Source organism: Varroa jacobsoni, unplaced genomic scaffold, assembly GCF_002532875.2.
Source record: "Varroa jacobsoni isolate VJ856 unplaced genomic scaffold, vjacob_1.0 contig00569, whole genome shotgun sequence".
In the NCBI taxonomy this organism is placed as follows: domain Eukaryota; kingdom Metazoa; phylum Arthropoda; class Arachnida; order Mesostigmata; family Varroidae; genus Varroa; species Varroa jacobsoni.
The window spans coordinates 27,615-49,014 of record NW_019214490.1 but is presented as its reverse complement, the minus strand read 5'-3'; the positions used below and the strand labels follow the sequence as shown (position 1 = coordinate 49,014).

At 39.9% G+C, this 21,400-nt stretch overlaps 1 long non-coding RNA gene across 1 annotated transcript; it reads left to right on the top strand.

Moving 5' to 3' along the window:
- The first annotated feature begins 3,017 nt into the window (after window positions 1-3,017).
- Window positions 3,018-5,025, top strand: LOC147752001 (uncharacterized). Its single transcript, XR_015315302.1, has 2 exons — window positions 3,018-3,611; window positions 4,295-5,025. It is a non-coding gene; the product is annotated as an uncharacterized LOC147752001 (long non-coding RNA).
- The last annotated feature ends 16,375 nt before the right edge of the window (window positions 5,026-21,400 follow it).

Here is a 21,400-nt window from a genome sequence, read left to right as displayed (position 1 = left end):
GCAGAATGTTCATTGTCAATGAGATCGCCCGGATAATATTCCAACGGTTAGTACTTTTGAGCTGTCCTGCGCCTTTTTGTATTTACTGGCCATTTTGAGCTCTTATATTTCCAACGCTTTTTGCTTGCTACCAATATAAAATTTAATTTCGTTGTAATTTTTTGATTGATTGCAGCATGTTCGAAAGACATCTTCCAGTATCCCTTGATGGAGGGTTACTATAAAAAGAGGTATTTTTGAATTGAAAATGATTAAGTTTCGAATTGTCCTGTGTGATTATAGCGAGTTAACATCATCATAATATATATATATATATATATATATATATATATATATATAAAGTATATCCAGCAAAAATTCATGGAAACATTTATTTTTGTTCAAACAGAGAATTAGAAGTAATTTAGAAGAAAAGCCGGTATTCAGATCTTCTGTCCTATAGATCCTACCGCATTATTCAACCCAGACTAAATAAGATTTGATCAAAAAGAAATCGGAAAATGCCACGTTTTCATCTGTTTGAATTATCGTGCACAGAATCACAAATTGCATTTTTTAAAAAAAGAAGCAACAATTATGTATATATAACAAAAAGTCGTTCAGGTTCTTTCACTAATCAATAAGCTACAACGGGCCGCAGCTTTTGCTCTTTATTCGTTCGATAACAGCTCTTACGGAGAGGACACCTTTCAAAGCCACTTTCATATGCCATGTTGAATGTTAGCTTTGACCATAGGTATTCTTGTGCACGCTTTCTTTCAATAAGCCAAAAATTGAACTGTCTGTGTCCTAAATTCTTTTAGTCATTATAGATATAATTGAATTGAGTGGCAAGAGATGCTGTATAGGCTTCCTTAATAGGAAATTAAGATGATGTATTATGACTTCAGGTCGGGGCCAAGGCAAATCCTTCTTTTGAAATTGGCCACTCCTTTCTATTGCGAAGGCAGACGGTAAAGGCAACTTAGAAGATGGCTACAGAAGTCAGTCTTTTTGCAAAGTTCTCAGGTATCGTTAGTACAGCTGTTACCGCAGTTACGCAACCGCTAAGTACCTCTACATACTTGCTTTTCCCCTGACTGTGCCTCTATGTGGACTAGCAAATAGTACGCAGTTGTCATAGCGGTGTCTGATACGTCGCATAAAACGTTTACATAAAACTATTCTCTCATAGAACAAAAGGTAAAAAGAGTGAAGTAGTGGAAGGGGGTGTAACTGCTTCTGAGCGTAATGTTTGCCTCGCAAAACAGTTGCGTGCCTTCTTGAGCCATTATAAATGTTACGGTTGCGTAAGTTCGCCCTTAGATATAAGAGAGGCCATAGCATTAAAATTATTATTACTTCAAAAAATCAACGTTAATGAATATAATTAGAAAATCTGTCTTATATAGGCTCTCGGCGTTTTTGGTATCAGTCGAGTACGAGGCAGAGATTAGTTCGTTTAGTTTTTTTTTTTTGCTACACCCCGGCGACATATTTTGCCAATTTCGTGCTTTTTTGCAGAAAACGTTAGGATAGTTTTTTGAATTTTAGGTCATTTACAAAACGTATTTGTCTTAGATTTCCTAAGTTTTCGCCACCAGATATCTTCCATGAATTAAGAAGGATATCGTTAGCATTGAAACCGCCCTGCCTCACGGTTTTAACATGGTCGCTTTCTTAATACTTTTTCTAGTCTTATTTCCGCCCTTTTATATGGAGGTTTGTCCCACCATGGTCAAGATATTGTCTCAGATTAAGAGCAAGTCTTCGATTGGTAAGAAAGCATACTTCTCTAAGCATACCTATTCTGTACGATGTATGTGACCTTACGAATATTGTGCATCATGGACGAGAACGGCAAGATAGTGCCTTTTTCTGCCAATGTTCGTCTTTCTACCTATGATAGGCGGACGAGTAGCCATCTTGCCACTTAACACAAAATAGATGAAATGTCAAGGCAAGTGTGATGAAGAATTTTCCGATAGGAATGGCAGCACAAAGAGAGGAGGCTGTCTAGCTCCAAAAAGATTGCCTAGGAGAGCGACAGGCAGAGACCAAAAAAAAAACTGAAAACAGCAAAAAAAAAAACTTTTGCCTCCATTACACCTTTTCTCTTTTCTTCTCCTACTTTTGCAGACTGTCATCTCGTACTTAGTTGTGTCCTTGGTTTCGCATGGGTTGTCGAAGACCGACTGCCTCCTCAAGATGAAGCGGGCCCTTCAGCTAAGATATACTATGGGGCTACTTTTCCGTAGGGAGATACTATACAACTTCGGACAGCCCAGGAGTGAACCCAGTGACAGCCAAAGCCATTCAGTCAGTGGCCTAACGGAGATAGACGAGCAGGCTGACGACTAGCACAACGAGTACGGCCGCAGTGGCGAGCACTGCAAGACGCTGCAGTGAACACCATTCCCGCCGAAAGCCCATGATTTGGCCGGCTGTCACTGCTGCACGATACGAGCTCATTCGCCCCCGTCGGACAATGTTGCGTTGATTTCCGTTGACTGAAGCAGTCAGTACCCCAAAAAGGCGAATCATGGCATTTGACACAATGGAACAGAGTTGGAACGTAGCCACTGCAATTTAACCAAGAACGGCTGACATTAAAATAGCTGGAAGCCACGAGATTTTGCCCAGGATGAGGAGCAGGAAATAGGCAGCGAAAGAGTGAAATGGATGAACCCTTATATAATAGCTGTAGAGGAGATATGGGTGACGCTCACTTAAATGCGTGTTACTCTTATGGCAGCCAACGACTAATACATCCACAGGGGCATTGTTCGACAAAAAGCAGATAGACCCTTCTTTGATAAATCGCTTGTGCTAACCGTCCCATAGGTGTAATGCAGGTTCATCATGAATTTTTGGTTACCTTTTTTCCTCAGTTTACCCCTTCGCAATAGCGCATTAGTGAAATGGCATATTCGAGCTAAGTACAAGTTTTGAGGTACGACATTGGTCGTATTTACGTATTCCGCCTTTCACGTATTCCGACGCGGCACTCAATTCGGCAGTGAGTGCTTTCCCGATCTCTGGTGCAGCACCCTGACTGGTAATAGTTTTATTTACTGAAAGATATTAACGAAGTATAATATTAACCTCGTTTTTAGCATACATATTAATGTATATTTCGTCGTCACCGAGTTTCAGCCTAGAGTACCTCGCAGCTTTGAAGCCTCGTTGGACTTCACTACTATAGAAGGCATTGCAGCTTCAGAACCTAAATATTTCCCCCTTCAACATTACCATATACAATGAACTATGTGCTTGAAGCAATGCTAACTTGGATAACCTAAACGGGCTCGTAAGGACATACACAGTAGTTATGAAATTACCCTTAAAAAAATTAGTAGAGATGTATGTATATTGTTTCGCCGAAAAGAATATAACAACGAAACTGTGGACTTCTATCAAAAAAGTGTTGAGAATATGATTAGCAAAAAAAATTCTCATTATTTTCATGTATGCGACGAAAAGAGGCAATAGCACCGGCAGTATGTGCAAGGAACCCAACTACATAGCACGGCCCCTTGGGATTACTTTACCATGATGCGTCTGGTATAAATTGGTTTAAAAATGAACAAGGCCACCAATGGATATGTGAATTCAAGGCTATCCAGCAAAAGGTAATGAGTGTCACCAACTCGCGATAGTGGATACGACCTAAACCTTTTTATTCGATTGGTGAGGCTGATGGTAGTATCAAAGTGCTTACTACGTAAAGCCGACTTGAAGAAGCTTTCACTTGGGAGTTAGAATGAGTGGAAAGTCGCGTAAAAGCCTTCCTTCCACTCATTCTAAACTTCAACTATTATAAGGGCCTTCGTATTTGTCTTTAGCTAATTCCGTTTAAGTATCAAAGGCTCAATCGACTATTGTGTATCCCATTTACTATAGCTATTGTCGCCAGATCCATGAGTACAATATTGTTTTTTTTTGTGGTAGAGTTTTTGCTTTTGTTGTTTTTTTTTCAAATTAGCCCGCGCATTTAGCGTCGCCAGTATTTTTATTGATAAAATACCCACTAGTACTTCGCATTTGATTGATGTATTGAGTCAGATGGCATCATTTGAAATAGCATGTCCATTTTGACTATCTCATTCGTAGATCGTAAAGTGTATATATTCATATACCGAAAAATACGAGTCTTCTTGTCAATTTTACATGTCATTAAACAGGGGGACGGACACGAAGGGGTAGCGTATTGACTTTAATCTCTGGTCATGTACTCGTAATATCTTACCACGCAAGATCTTATCACACAAAGTGTCACTTCAACCAAGGGAACTTTATTAAATTTGTTTTACAGGCAACCCAAGTGTCGAGCTCGGTAGCTTCCCTTTCGATGGCACGTATTATATTTGTCTGCGATGCAGGTTCACATGTAACACTTATTTAAAATGCAGTTATTATATCGTCATCAACTACACACGCCATTTTTGGCCTCTTCTTTTAGTAACACCGTTTATATAGTTACTCTATATATTACTACAGTACGATAGTCACCGATTAATCTGATCATAGTAATAGATAGTGCCACACTCCTGGTTCATCTGTAACATAGAAATCATATGTAGTTATGCGCAATGTTTTGAGGCTTGTGGGAGTGGATGTTCGGCGTAAATGACAGCACAGAAAACGATGTATCTGTGAGTACACACAGCGGCTCCTAGAATAGATAAATAAATTCCGTCTATTCATTATCATATATATGCTGTCCGATACGTCGGGTAATATATAAAAGTACCGTGTGATACCTAAAGCGTGATGCAACCGGAAACGATCGTAGAGCATAGAAAGCTAACAGGATCTCGGCATACCTACGCGATGGAAGAAATATTCTAGAAAATTTATAAGCAAAGAGAGACGCGACGGGCGAAATGCATTATGTTATTTATTTATTTTGCTTTTATATATATTAATATAGAGAAATTCTCAAAGGAGCACTTCACTGTTTAATAAATTCTACTAAATTATTAGCGGAAACAAATTGTCGGAAAAACGCTACGAATCCGCAATAAAACGAAGGTTAAAAGCTAGCATTGATCTATTTTAAAGACTATCTAGCTAGATTCAAACGATGCGAACTTCATCGTTCAAACGGAAAACAAATATATATCTAATAAATAGCATTATTTCAAAGAAAAAAAAACATTATTCAGGGCAGGCAAAGCAATTTTTGTATGACTGGTTGAATAAAATGTACGACACTAATGGGGTAGTCAATTAAGGCGATGGGCGCATATACACTTAAATGGAGACGTACGTACGTCTCAAAGTAATACTCCAATTCGTATTTGAACACACCATCTTCTATTATGATCTACAACACTTTAGGAGAAAAACTGAGTCATTAGCATGATATCGATAAGCCATTTGTTAGCGCATCGATGCAATCGAGAGCGAACGCTGCGCGAAGTAATGTCAGTTTGAAGGGCGAGCCCAAGACAGAAGACAGCCTTTCTGTTATTATCGTTCAGAACCGCTGCTGATAGCCGAAATGATGGTCACTGTTTGTTTTTGGCGAAAACCAACAAATCATGGGTCGTATCTATAGTACTGGGTCATCTGGGCGGTGTACGCATGTGGGTAGCTTGAAAAGGAGTGTACGTTAGATTTCTAGTTTCACTTTGATATTTTTCGAAATCAATTGAGTGCCGAGTTTTGCCGGGAGTTGTAAAGTTGGTGGCAAGACTTTCGGTATTAGTATACAAAAAGCGTTTCACACATTTCGGGCTTATTCAGGTGAGGCTCTCTTATCGTTCTTCGGCTGGTCTTGAATGTCTTTTTTTTTTATGCATTTTCTCATAGACGAAGACTTCGAAAAATACTGTAGACTTTAAGAGATTGGAGTTAGGCAACAACTACATAAATTATAGGGTAAATATAAATTACATAATCAAAGGCTGATGTAGAGTAATAATCGTATTATTTCTCGCGATGCACGCAACGATACGTCGCGGCGCGACGTACCGCTAAAACTGCTGCCATCTTTCAGTTCTCTAACCTTTCACTAGGGCGTTGGTAATACAATGCCAATGAAACTAAAGTCAGTTTCTAGCAATGCGTAACTTAGTAACACTCCTGTACTCAGTCAACTCGAGAGGAACTTTGGGAGTTCTTAAATTGGAAACACACGAAGTAGGACAGGTCGATAAGAGGTATTACCCCATTACAGACATTATTCTGCAGTAGCGTATATTGGGGCGTGTAGCGGAAGTTGGAGCTGACGACATCTCGAAGGCTAAGTAAAATCGAGTAGTAATTACATCAAACAAAAGAACAAAAAAAAATAGTTGAAATTTAATGCGGCGTCGACAAGAAGCTTGCGAACGTTGTTGAATACGCAGCTTAACATGTAATAGCTACTAAACCCAACAATACCAGCCATTTTTATCTAATCGGTACCCCATCTATCCATTAAGGAAGTCTGGGTTGAGCATATTCTCTTTATGTGAACTTTAGACGCATGGATTACCGGGTGATTTAAAAGTCACCGATAACATTTCTGTGTTTGAATTATACATAATCGTGAAAAACGCGGTGTAACTAATGGTGGCATGTAAAAAAAAACGTGTATGTCGCACTTTTTAGGATATCTCCGTATCTGCAAAACTGAGCTCAACGCTTAAATTCGGTCATGCTTCTCTACGAGGCTCGAAAAAGCGTTGTGATCTAATACTAACTAGATAAGCACGATACAACAACATATACGATTGTATCTACGAACCATATGGATCTGTTATAGAAAGCTTTGGAAAGGCATCTTGGATATCTCATTCGACAAATAATTTATGGCATTTTCAAATTAAAGTGAATGGCAGAAAATTGTATAAGCAGAAAAGTTAGTTCCTTTGGAGAACTTTTGGAAAAAGCCTTTGGAAAAATGTTTCCTCTCTGCTGTCGAGCGATTTACGCGAGCTTTGGTAGCATGCGACCTCGCTACATTCAGCCGTACAGGCGATGCTTTGCTCCAGCGAACTGAGATGTCTCTATCTATCTATTCACGTCTTCCTGATTTCGCATTTTACGAAACAACGACATTAACTGTAATAGTCGTATTAACGTTAGGTACTATGTTACAACGATAGGTTATATGTTCTGTAACGAAAAGGAAAAACCATTTCCACCGGGGAACGGGAGGTACGGTTCCAGGGTTCGAGTCGAAAAGGCCAACAATGAACTTCTGTGGCTCGCTATGACCTTTTTGTAGTGCCGACAGAATATGAAAGTGGAAACAAAAGATTACAAACAAAGCTTTTCCATTGGCTAAGTTTGCTTGCGCAACATTATAGTGGCCACCCAATAAACTGCAGCCCATATGCCGGCTAGCCTAAACCAGCGCCGCAATGGTGCCGTTTGTCTACGTAATCAGCATTTAAACAGCGAGAATACGTGCATACAAGTATGGCGTCTGATTTGCCTACTTTACCAGCTATACAAGGATAGGTTGCGGCTGGGACGAGGAAACGCATTTTTTTGATAACTGGCTCGCAAAGTTTGTATGCTCCGAAGCAGTAAGCATTGCCGACACGGTATGTCGGATAAGAGACGGGGAGACCGATCGAGCTTAACCGCAAGCGCGGTTTTGTTTTCTCCGCTACTTTGGGCAGGATGTTGGGTATAGTGCAAGCTATTCAGCTATGTTTTTGTCTTTCCCAAATCGTCAAACGTAGAAAAGCCACACAATTTTCTAAATCTTATCTATTCAATAGGTGCATTAGAATCGTGAAAATTAAGCGTGAGCCTTCCGTTCGTCCAAATTGCGCCAATCAGAAATTTGAATTATACTGAGCCTTGTGCGACAGCGACCAAGTCTCTGATTGAAAGTGTTCTGGAGGCGCCTTGTCAAATCTCGTCAACGACACGTACCACTGCGTAACCTATGTAAGTAATAAAAAAAAGTTATTTTTTAATCGTTTACCACATGACTATATACAAATGGTTGCATCAACTTGTCAAGTTTTAGGTCCCAATGGACCTTATGTGTGGCCAGCACCACCTAGCCGAAAGGTCTTCCGAGACCTTTTACAGAATGAGGAACAAGTTCGTGCATATATATATATATATATGCACGAACCCGTAGACGCCGAAACCCACCTATTCGTATCTTAGATCAACTTTCTCAAATGAACATGGCGGGCCTAGAATTTCATTCTCTGTAATAACTTGCCTCGAAGAACGATAGCCAAAAATTAGGGAGGTATTTCATGGTTCATTTTCACCGAATCGTTCGCGTTCGACTGTATTACAAGGTTTCCCTCGAATCATCTTAAGTTAAGCTCAAACTCACAAGAACGCCCATCTTATTTTCTTCTTCTATATCTACATACGTACTAGCATATACTCACAACGGTGCAGAAGTGGTTCGCTGACAGTTTGTTCGCGTCCTTGCATTTGTAAAATGACCTTTTCATGTGTCGTAAGATTCTGCCTAACATGTGTTCGGGTTCACAGCAGTTTTTCCTAGCGTGCTCGCACCTGTACCTCATTGGCCCGTTTGTGCCTATGTTATTTTGCGTCCTCTCCAGCATTCTGTCCTGCCGCCCTATTCGTCGGGGGCAAAACATAGAGCATCGCACGTCCGCGCCTAGCTGCACATGCCTATAAGAAGTAATTTTCTTCAGGTGAAGAGGAAATGGTTATATAGTACATAAACGAGGGAAAAATCGCTCGATGCTGCGAATGGAGAGCCTTGACGAAGCAGTGTTTTTCGGTGGCTGCTCGAATTAAGCCGCGGCCAGACTCGTGTATAGTACGCGAGTTAGCTTATACAAATTCGCGCGCACGCACAATCTGTGACTGCAGAGTGTCCATGCTAAATACGTCTGGATAGAAACTCACTAGATTTCAAGGGGCAATGACCACTTCGAGTTTATATACGATCGCACGTTACTATAACGTTCGCCCTAAAAATTTGCAAGGCTTGCTGAAACAAAGATCATGTTGAAGTGATCTTGCGAAATTGAGGCACATCGTTGTGCAAAAAAGCACAACGCTATTCATATTGATCCTAAAAATGGCGGCTGTGTCTTGAATATTATCTAAATGGAGCGTACCTACCGCGTCTAAATATAAACGCAATCGAAAAAGCTTAAGGCTGTTTCGGCTCCGAGCTGGACGCAATCAGCTGACATCACACATCTCAACAAACCGACTGTGCCGTCTTATATTTTTTATCACTATGATACAACCAATAGACTATATATTATTGATTTACCTTATCGTGTGTGTCACGAGGAAAACTCTATTGTCAGCCTAATAAACTATATTTAAACTAAGGTAACTTGCGCGCGCTTTTTCTATTTTCTATTTCGCCTATTATGAATGTTGATTGGCTTTTTACTCTATACTTTGTATAGGCCACACTATTTCGATTTATACACCTGACAAAACGAACCGCTACGACTTTACGCTCCTACCAATTAGAAGTAATGAAACAACCACAAACCAAACACACGCATCTCTAATGGTTGTCGGACATACAACTTGCATTAAAGAATTGAAAGGAACCTTATGCTGTATGTTTTTCGTCGCGTGTTATCTAGATGACGTAAAATTGAATTTCGTACCCCTAATCAAGCTTTTAGTAACGACCTAGCCAAATTTCTCCATCTGCTCCTTTAGAAAATTTGTGGACGGTAAGGGATTTCCGGTTCTAAAGATTTCGCTGTTAATTTAACATGTATTCATATTTTGTACAAAACAATAGAACAATCCCCGGGGATCTAAACAATGAAATATAAACGTCTTTCGCAATCCTCTTGGACGTTGCGTTTTTTTTTCTTTTCGAAAATTTTTCTTTTTTCTTCTTTGAAACATTAAATCTATTATGAAATTTTCATTTTTCATTCTTAGAAGGTTCGTCTATTACGAAAGGGCATCGCGCGAAAGCTTAATGAGTGCGTGCGTCTAATGGCCGAAAGGCGTAGGTGAATATAGCCTCTGTATGAATGACTTTACGCCCTCTCTAATAAATTCATATTACTATTATCGTTAGAGTTATAAATCATGAGCTGGTAACAAGATGGCATTGTACGATAGGGTGGCCACACGACATTATAATTGCAGAACTTACAGGTAAGTAAAGGTGTGTATATTTAATGTCGATCCAGTCTCAAATATGCTACCAAGGCTGTAACTTTAGCGAATTCCACGTCACTAATCCATTAATCGTCCAGACCAATACAGCTGAACGTGTGAGAAATGCTCGACTTCCAAGGTAGAAAACGCCGCAACAAGGATCCATTGCTTTCCAGCGGATGAATGATGTTAAAGAAGAAGAATGACGTATAGATAATGCTCGGGCCAAACGTGTATATGGCAAGAAAAAAAAAGACACAAAACGTTTCCGGTTGAAAACAATCTTCAAAATCGAACAAAGCTATCCAGTAAAGGGTGCGTTGATTAAATCTAACCTGATGAAGTACTCTTTACTAAGGGCTTTCAGTGTGATAACAGTTGTTTTAATATGATTTGAAATAACGCGTTGCATGAACAGGAAGATACGATGGATGTACGCTCGGTTGGTGCCATAGTGAGTACTGCTGGCCGTTTGACTCCGACAGAGCTGAGAGATATTTGTGCTTTAACCGGGCGAAAGGCATAGTACTGTTAATATAATTTGAGTATTAAATCTATAAGGATGTCGAAAAGGTAAGTCTGTGTGACACCGAAGTGAAGATGTTTGAGGATTTCAAATCATCGTAATACGCTATATACGTTACGGAACGATCTATATGGTGCAATAGCTGTTATTTAGAGCATTGAACGAGCTTGTCAATACGTCGATCGTGCCTATTATGGCTCAGCTATATAATTCATTTACATGCCTTTCTAATCGAGGCACGAGGACAGTTCAAAGAACAACAACTAATTGGTCGTTCTGTTTTACCGTTCCTCGAAAGTGATTCGTGCTTGGCGAAGCACGTAAAGTTACGTCTGTTGAACTTCCCACCGTCAAATCGTCCGGTTCGAGCGACAAAAGCCGCTCCATGTGCTGAATCCACTATCAAATACTAAACAAAGATGGCACGCACTTTACAATAGAATATAAAATTAAACAATAAGATTATGCTGCGCTTATCTCAGCATTTAGGTGACAAGCGATCAGGTGATGGCGCAGATCTCTCTAAGGTTCTTATAGTTGCTGCCGTCATAATGGGGTACCATCCTTCAAGTAACGCTTATGCTTTGGGCAAATACTGATTCTAAAATAGAACGAGAACTAAATAATTTCAATACAGAACCGGGCAGTTGCTTTTTACCTGTTCTACTCAAATGATTTGTCATCCACAAAGATTTGTAGCTGACAACTGAACGGAGATATGGAAAAATATGACAATTAATTAAAAAAATTATATAAACCAATTGTTGATCATAATATAGTATTGACGTCTTGAAAAGCGGCGCTTTTCAGAGCGTTTAGCAATTCAACTTAGTAAACGGGTGAGACTATTAAAGACGTTTACGGCCTGCTTCCTCACTCAGGACCGTGAAGGTCATTCACCACTACGTGACGATAAAGTAAACTGCGATTTAAAGGGTGTCAACAGTAGTATTTGGTAAGAATTAGTCACCGAATGGCAGTCGTTGATTACTTCAAGGTTTTTTCTTAACACCGTTCATAATGTCCGTAGCAGCTGCCGCTTCTCTCAAGTGTCAAAATTTAAATTACCTGGTCAACTCTGTGGTGGCTCTTCACATAATATGAACTTAAATTTCTGTTACGCCGATAAGAAGTCGGCGATTCAATCGACGATAAAGAAACAGCTACAACGTCAAATGCCGCCAGGGCTTCGTAATGGTACGTACATATGGCTGCGTCAATAACTTAATATATCATCGGCTAGACCAAAAAAATCAAAATACGGCTTTGAAGGCGCAACTTGGAACACATGTGCATTTTTTAACTAGCTTTTGAGATAATGAAAAAGGTAAACGAGGTTTACGTTGCAATTTTTGCCGCCAAACCTACTGCGACAGAGCACCGAATTTTCGATCTGCTATTTCTTGTTTTCTGGTTGATAATGCATGCTGATGGTATGATATTGAGCATTTCTAGCAATAAGTAGTGACGTTTAACGATTTTTACTGTTCAAACCTGTTCTTGCCCGTTTACAGTCTCGCCTCTTCCGTGGGCCCCCACTAATGCAGGAATTAAGAGGTAACGTACACCAGTTACCAACATTGGCATCACAGGCTATCCAATAACACACACTCGTCCCAAGACTGCCTGAACTAACTACGCCATCTCTTCAAACGGCAGCGAAGTCTTGCATAATCTCTGTGCAACATTTATCTGGCATAACTGTGGAAAACCTGTTCTTATGGAGCTGTTCAGTGGAAAAACAAGAAACACCATCGTAGATGGCAGAGTCACTAGGGGCTTCCTCAGCGTTTCGCCGCAAAGCAAGGTTCAGCAGTCAGTTTTAGTGCATTGTAAGACAACCTAACAGCAGTAGGATGCTTTATGAGGGATGCGGTCCATCTACGTATATCCTCTCTACCTTAAGGTGGCTAAACGTACCTATAGCTGACATGATTTCTAATATTTTTATTCAGAAACACATTCGGATCTCTTGGATACTGTAGCTGTGTTAAAATTCTGAAAGGCAGAAAACCGCGGGTCATGTAGGTGGTTGTCTTCAGGAAGTTTCGAAAAAACAGTAGTCCAACGAAGCAGAAATGAAGCACTGATGTCATACAAACAAACATTTTGTTCATAGTCATAATATGCTATTCCGCTATGGACGATAGCGAGCAAATGAGGTTATTGCCATCACCACCCTCACAATATCTAGATGACCTATGTCGAACTTACCGAATTTGGCGGAAAAAGTTCCCAGCTTGATTGCGCTCGTGGCTTTTGAACATCTTCAGTAACGCGAAATTCTTGCTTGGTCATATTCACCAGTCAGGCATAGACTCTATACCCGGACGGACGCTTAAAGGCGTTACTCTCATGATTTAGCTCCATAGATGCGGGACTACGTCGATCGTCAACTAACAAGTTCATTGTATACAATCTAAGTAACTGCAAAAGCCACCAGGTCTACATGAGCGATGTCTGACGATGGCCCGAGTTGACGTTTTCTAGTGACTTCATTAAGTGTAGCCTCGTTTATTAGCACCACAAGGCAAATTCGAGGAGAAACCGTTACAATCAGCTGTACCCTGCACCCGAGCCTTCCTGCTACGTAGACCGTGAAATATGATTTTGTTACAGATGTAAAACTGTATCTGAACGTGAAGGTAGCTGGTCTATAGCTTTATTCAGGTAATTGTACGGACTCCAGTTATTTGAACATAACTATGTGCAAGCAAAAGTTTGCAAAGCTCAATTAAAGACTACTTTAAGGTAACTATGCCTTTGTCATTTGTGCAAGTATTTATTTGTATAGTAAATGCCGCACGACGTACTCAAAGCACAATACTTTACGGACCGTTTTATTACGTATACACGTGCATAGCTATGGCCAAAAGACAGATTTCTACTTCGACTCCCGAACGGCACAAGCATTTCTGGATTGCTTAAAAACCGAAACTCTTCGTATTAAGGATGCATCGATTTCGAGTACTACGTGAAACCTCTCCCGTCGAGGAAAATCACCCTCGAAAGTCTTGTAAATATCTGTACAAAGCATTCGTATACAGTAAAATTAGACGCGTAGTTTCTAACAAGAGGACGCGATCTATGTAGGGCAAGTGATAATATTGGGTGGGGCATCTAAACCCGAACCTTGTTGTTTTTAAGACCGTATCCGGACAGACACCAAAGTTTTTTTGCGTGTGCTAAAGGTACCCAGAACCTTGCTATTTCATTCTGGCTGTCATGTCTATCCAATATAACCATCATTTAGCGCGATTGCAACTTCAAGTCAAGTCTTAAGCCATTTGTTTTTAAAATATTCCTTCCTCAATCCGCAAGTAACTTGACGGTATTTTCGATATTGATGGTTCTAAACTCGCTTACATATACTACGAGCAAAAAAAGTCTCGCGGAATCAAATTTGGGGTTGATAGTAAGCCAGAGCTTATAAAAATGCACGTGATGAAAACGTGTAATAATCATAAAAGGTGCAAAAATTGCGTCTGTAGTTTCAAAGCTGGCCGTTAGAGCTTATCGAAATGGCGTGATCGGTAGTAAATCTTCGGTTCTTCATACCGACAGTTAACCCCTACATGTGAGGTCTGGGTGTATCAAAATGGTTTAGGCTATTTTGATAAACTTTTGAGCTCTTTAAGACTTCATGGAGGATCTTCCGGAACTCCCCTCGGGCGGTTCAAAATACATATGAAAACTAACAATGATGCAGACCGGGTGAAAAAAACGGAGGTTATAAAATCTTAGTAGGGATTCGTCCCGTGTAACCGCGTTAGGTTGTTGCTAGTCTTCTCTCAAATTCTACAGACGATGCACGCTTTCTTTCCATTATGCATTTAGCATATGCACAATCTAAATTAAACTTTAGTTCTTATTTATATGTAATTAATATCTCAACATAAAATTTTAAGGCCTTTTCCTATCGCAAACGTTCAAAATTTCTACGGTTTTGGTCTATACACTGCTGATAACGGTGGCCTATATATATTTACAAGCTTAACCGAATATCTATTACTATTATTATTATTATGACGCAGTTTTGCTTAATAGTGGCTGTAAAATCTTCTGCTGTCCTTGCTTTGAAATCCACAGCAGAAAAGACCTGCTGGCGTCGTGTGTGAGGAACAGGCGGTTTGCTCTATAAGGCCTTTTTATCGGAATCATCTGTTTGGAAGGTCTCCCTTTGGAAATGCTCTTACATTACGGTGATGGCGTACAGATACTCCGTCTTCCGTAATGGGTACTAAAATAGATTTTCAGTAAGTTTAAGCAACTGGCACTAGTCACTTTACTAGTTAAAATTTTGCTTGAAATACACGCCGCTATAACTTAGACCTAAGCTAGATCCAGTTTCCAACCCTTTCGGAATCGTTTATAAACATTTCAAACTTCATATCTTATACGATTGATTAGGTCGCATAGGTAAATTTGCCTAAAACTCCTACTTCCATGCCTTTTAAAATACATTTTCGTTGTTTAACAGTCATTATTTTCGATTAATTAAATAAAACTCATAATTTTCGACACCCTGAACTTACTGAATTACTTATAAAACAGTTGACAGCTCTGAGACACTGTATAGATACAATACATACATATGCACCGTAATGGCTAAAACACTCAGCTTCATTGTTGGTCTCAATTGTATGAAACACTTTCTTGTTTATCTAATAGCAGCAAGCGCGCGTAATTTTAAAATCCACTTATTGAAATAAACGAATTCAATCAAACGATTCCGACAAACATAAAATAGGACCTGAAAATACTGAATATACCTGGCTTATAGATAAGCCAGCAAATGTATAATTTCATAGAACATAGTCAGCCTGTTTTCTACCTATGACTATTCGTGGATCACATCTCGTTGTTTTACGTCTGGCTCGCACATGTAAAATGTACACAAAACAAGCTTTCCTCTTTGTCTCTTCGACATTGTGATACACCCGGTATTCTTTAGTATATGCTAAATGAAACAGTCAGTTCTCGGATGACTCCACATCCAGAGTCAGACGAGAACAGCTGAGACAATAACGGAAACAGAAGACCTTTTGATCCGGTTCATCAATAGGGAAAATATTCGGGCAATACTGAAATAGTGTTAGACGTTTGTCCGGGGTTTGTCCGTTTTCGTTTACCCTATAGTGAAAAGAGCTTAGGAGAAGATCTTGTTGATATATCGTTGCTCGAACGCCATTCGAGCGGTATAAACATTTTTCCAATTCTGCTAAACGACGGGAATGTTTGAGGGTGTATTGTGAGAACATTTGGGCAAACAGTAGCGCGAGGAGTGAAGCTCACACGAGGAAAACAACTAGAGGTCTAACTAGCCGTGATGCAGAATCTGTCGGACCTAAGTGACAAGATAGGCAACACTGATATCACGAATTGCCGAGTTCAGATCTCTTTTCAAGCCCATTATCAGGGCACTTCTACAGAAGCGATTTTTTTCAGGCGCCAAAACATCACACGACTGCGACGTTCATCGACATTTCAATGTTAACGTGGTCTATCATCCAAATCACTATCGCTACTGAGATAATTTGGCAGCGAGAGAACATTCAATAAATATACTAAAACAAAATATATTTCTCTTACCGGCTTTACAACAATGGAAAAGTTTTGCTTATTCTGTCTTAGCCCACGGATATCGCTGTAGAGAAACTTCTACCGCTAAATATTCAAGATACATTTTTACATTGTTATCAGCAAGCAATGCTTAGATTCGGCAAAAAGTTCAGAATAGATAGTTTCGTCGTACTTGCGAGGGGGTCTAATGATAAATTTCCTCCATAGAAGATGCAGGATCTGTTCATACAAGCGAACGTGCATAAAGGGTATGGTCTGCGTTACACTTATTCATTAGGCACCGGTCGCGAACAGATATTATTAGCTGGAAGTACTTTCGAATGGATGCACCTCTATGAAAATGCTCGGAAAGTCGGTCGTCTGATCCGACTATCTGATATAAGTAACTGACTCTAATCCAAGACATGACTATTCATTATAGGAGCGACGAGATCGTAAACATTATTCGTTCGTGTGTGCAATGCGCGTATCGACATTGCTGGGCTTGTACAGATAGGAGCGCCCAATGAGGCTGTTCTGAATGCAAGTGAGACATCTGTCAGGAGAAGTGGGCCTGAATTTTTAGTCCCAGAGAAAAATATGGAAATTAGTAAGTTGCAATAGATCCTTCAAGCAAAAATTTCCGACGATGCTTGTATTAGTATGCATAGTGGTAAAAAAAAAACACCGATAATTCATATACATTGAAATCTATGCAAATCTTATTATAATCTATACCGGAATCCAGTTGTAGGCTTGACTCCAGTAGTTCTTGCGCTCGAGCTAAGAGATAATAGATCGCTATCTAAGCATTTCCATTTTCATCGCTTTCCTTGTTCTAAATTATTGCTACTTCTCAATGCTGAAATAGAACTTACACAGAGGTGGCAGATGTTCAGTTTCATTGTACCGCGCCACTTCGAATACAGACAGGGTTTGTCGAAGTTGATTATCGACAGCGCTCGTAATATCATTTGCTTGAGGACCATCCACTTCTGCGCCGCGCCCACATGTGCTTAATAACATGTCCTACATAGACCGCCTCGATAGTCAACATCACCGTACAGAATCGTCGTTATGGGGTAGAAGTCCAAGCACAAATGCATTTTCCTGTAGTATCTTATCATGAGCACTGCCTCATGTCGGAAGTACATACACATGCTCACAAGCGCTCATTTGTGAGCAACTCATCTACCGGAGGAAATGGGCTTGAAGCAGACAACAAGTTTGAAAAAGTCTGAGGCCAACGAAAGTATTAGGACTAAAGCAACCCGACTAACAACTCTCCTCGGCAAATGTCGGCATACAACTGTTACCGCTAATTCATTTCATGGTTGCAGTATTCTCTTGGGCAGATGTGGCACTTCCCGCAGTTGCCAAGACAAGCAATAAATGGGCGATTCTCAGTAGCAACAGTAGTGAATGGGTATGCAGACATACCGCGGGGAGCGTTAGTCGTTCTGTCGTGATGAGTTCGTTTGGAATTGGTCGTCTCGTTTTATCTCTTGGTCCATCCGTCGTCGACGAGGCCTGTCCAGTGCCTTTTGTCCTTCCTGTCCTGAGCCTGGACATGACAGGCAAACATAGATACCATCTAAATATACATCGCCAAACGACTGTCTATCCCGTAGATAAAATAAAAGGCGGGAAAGAAGCAAATAATAGCAAACGAGAAGACACACACAACTGCTCAGGCTAAACAATAGCGGCAACCAGATTGTAGCCAGTAGTGACCGGCTCCGGAGGGACCAGATAGTGCCACTACAATGAGATTTCACCTATTTTTTTTCTAGCTGTATCGGCGCCCCTGTCCTGATTCATATATCAAGGCTGTAGTCGGTCATAATAGTGGAAAGACAGACAAACAGACAGACAGACACTTCAAGATCATTTCGAAATTTAAATTTTCGTTCCAAGACATAGGGATACGAACGATTAATAGATGAAAGCGGAAAAAATTGGCAAAGCTGGTATTTGTATCAATCTTCAATCTTCGCGTGTTACATTTATTCCCCCTCAACTTTTAATAATACTTGGGACGTTCATGCCGACGAAGATAAGAAACTACGTGAGAAGAACGTTTTGATACACATTCTTGGGCAAGGCGAAAGCAATGTACAGGCCACAGGCGTACAATTCCGTATTATGAAATAAGCATTAAATCTTTTACAACGGTGCTTCGTCGCGTAAACAAACTTCGAAGATAATATGCGGCAATTCTCTCAAATGTTGGCAGCTTTGTTAATGCACAGTTTGTGACAATCACAATAGGATCCTTCCTGACATTTCCGAAGAACGGAGCCAATTATTAAAGCGAAAAATTAAACTACTAGCTCTCATATGGTGGGGGCAAGTTTTAACAAAACGCGGACACTACTGCACAAAGAATGACGGCAAAAAAGTAGCGACAAGCTATAGGATAAATTGGGGAAGATCCTCATTCCCGTCACCCTGTGTCTATTCCTGTTACATTCATTCTGACGATTCATGTAAGTTTTCAACTATATGGACATTAAAATTAAAAACTATTCACAGTAAATATCGCTGCGAACTTTTCAACCGACTCGGCATTTGTTCGGCAAATATAATGAAAACTAAGGCGCCATTTGCGGACCTTTATTTTACCCATGCACGAGTAAAAACGTAATTATATCGAAATGAGGTCGACTGTGTCCTAATAGCTATAAACTAATAGCTTTTTCCACAATATAGTTAAACACAGTATGTCATGCACCGCACGTCACGCACACTTGCTCTCGGTGCACAGTTGTCACACTAATTATATATCACAGCGGGAAATATTTGCAGCCAGCTCGGTAAGCGGTCCGGCGTTGTTTTTAAACGTCAAAAATGAGACAGAGATCATTTCCGTTAATATACGACAATAGACAAATTAACGTTGTGCTTTAAGGGTAAAAACACATTTCTTTGTAGTAGAAAAGGCATCAAGGCACAAAAGGTGCCTGATGCAAAAACCTCAATTAATCAGTATATCAACTAACAATATGTTTTATAAAATACGATAAACCAAGTATCAGAAAGAAGTATTCCAGCTTTATCTTCCGCTTTTCTCAGGATGAATACCCACTAACCGACAAAACATCTGCCTACTCCGATCGCCTTTGCTTTGATAAAAAAAAACACACAAACAAACAAACAAACGCAGCCTTCCAGTAACATAGATGCTATGTGTTTTTGAATGATACTGTGGCATGCGTGAGATATATGCTACATTTTTCTGCCTATATGTCTGATTGTATAAGAGCCATATTGTCGATTACTTTCTTCTCGGAGATTTCTTAAAATATGATAAAGTTATTCAAAACGACGCATACTTATCGATTGTTCATTGTACTTCCGCCACGTTTGTAGCTACTGCAATGTCAGAAGTATTAGAGATTGTCCACCTAGAAGTCACCCTAATAAGATTGGGGATAACTTAGAAGTTTGCGTTGCCTGCTTTTAACAATCTCGATTTGCATACAACTTATATGCCTAGATAAATCGACCCGGTATAAGGACATCTCTGTGCTATAAAATAGCCTTGCATTATATTCCAGCAGATTTCGAATGGAATGCTTTTAACGCTTATCAATGAAGTAGAACATTTTTTCCGTTACACAACGGCGGACAAGTAAGATGGACTCATGACTGAATGAAGAGGACGCAGTGCTGTTACAAAAAATTTATTAAATTTATTGTTGAATGAAGACCAAATCAACTGTTAACTTACTTTTATTCACACGTAAATACACAAGCTTAATGAATCCCAAAAACGTTCACAAATTGCACTAATACATTGTCCGAAAGTGGTCTGGTTTTTATAATTTTACCTGATTTTTTCCTAAAGTGACCGAAGAGACCCTTCTTACCTACCTTCACAATAATAATAATAATAATCCTGTTAATAATACCGAGAGTACTGCTTCCTTCATGTTCTGATAACTGTATTAGTTTTTCTATGCAAAACACTTTAAAAAGAACTTGTGCTAGGTTTGGTTTAATCGTGAGCCGAGCTGCATTGCACGAAATGATGGTTCATGTCAGGAAAGCATCTCATTCATTTTGAACGATAAAAGCTTTCTATAAGGACCACGTTGTCGGATAGGGATAGCAGGCCACAACTATAGGCGTCGCAAGTTACCACGGCCATTTTAGGACAAGGTTTTTAACTCTGAAAATAGTGAAGATGTGAAGTCGGCCCCTATTGTCCAGGGTCGCACCAATATACGGCATGTCAAACATTCTGTAGAGGCGTTCTTATCGGTTTACCGAAGTGCTATGCAAAACTATTTTTGCAGATATACTTCTTTACCCAATGGTTTGTCGTACTGATTAAAGTCTCCTTAGATTAGAACGCCACACATCGTCGAAGCTATCGTTTAACACTCGTGAGACTCTTCGAGATGGTCTTAAGCGGAACGTCTTAAGTGGGTGCAGCGTTCTTATGAAACCTACATCGACCCGCTTGTCCTCTTGTCGAAGTCCCGAATAATGTTAGTAATAGGCACTAGGGCGCTTTGTCCAGAGGATACACTGCTTTCAGCGCCGCCTTTCAGCACCCGCCTCTCTCTCCGAATCTGAACAGGCATATCCATATGCGCACTACGGTATATGGAGATCATACTATAATAACATGAGTTTTAAGGTTTACATAAATGACTTTGGGGCATCAGCTTCTTGACAAAACGATCAGCTTTTTTTTTTTTTTAATAACTTTTTAAATAGTCAAATATTGTTTTTTACACCAATCGATAAGTTGCTAGGTACGGAGGCTGATATAGCATAGAATCCGACTTTCAGTTCGGTAAAACTGTCTTCGCAGAGACTCTGGCGAGAAATTGTCCCTTGTCACCCACACACAAAACAATAAAATATATAATATCGACTATTTCGAAAACTAAATACGATACGTCATCGATTCTATATTTTTCGCTTTTAAATCCACTTGACGAATCGTGTGGACCTTCTTGCAGCTAGGATGAACAAATTTTTACCTCGTACTATGTGTTCTGCTGCATAAGCTTGCCTCGCTCTGCCCCCTGTAGTACTTGGCAAACGAAAGTATTATATATTGCAAGGCGCTCGTGCCGTACGCCTCTTGACTCGCAACTGCCTGGGACTAGTCTTTTCAACAGCTGCAGTCCCTGACACCTCAAAACGAAGGTTGTCATATAGGAAAACTTTGTAACAGTGAGTACTAAGGTTTATATTCAATATGATACATATCATTTCTTTTGTCAA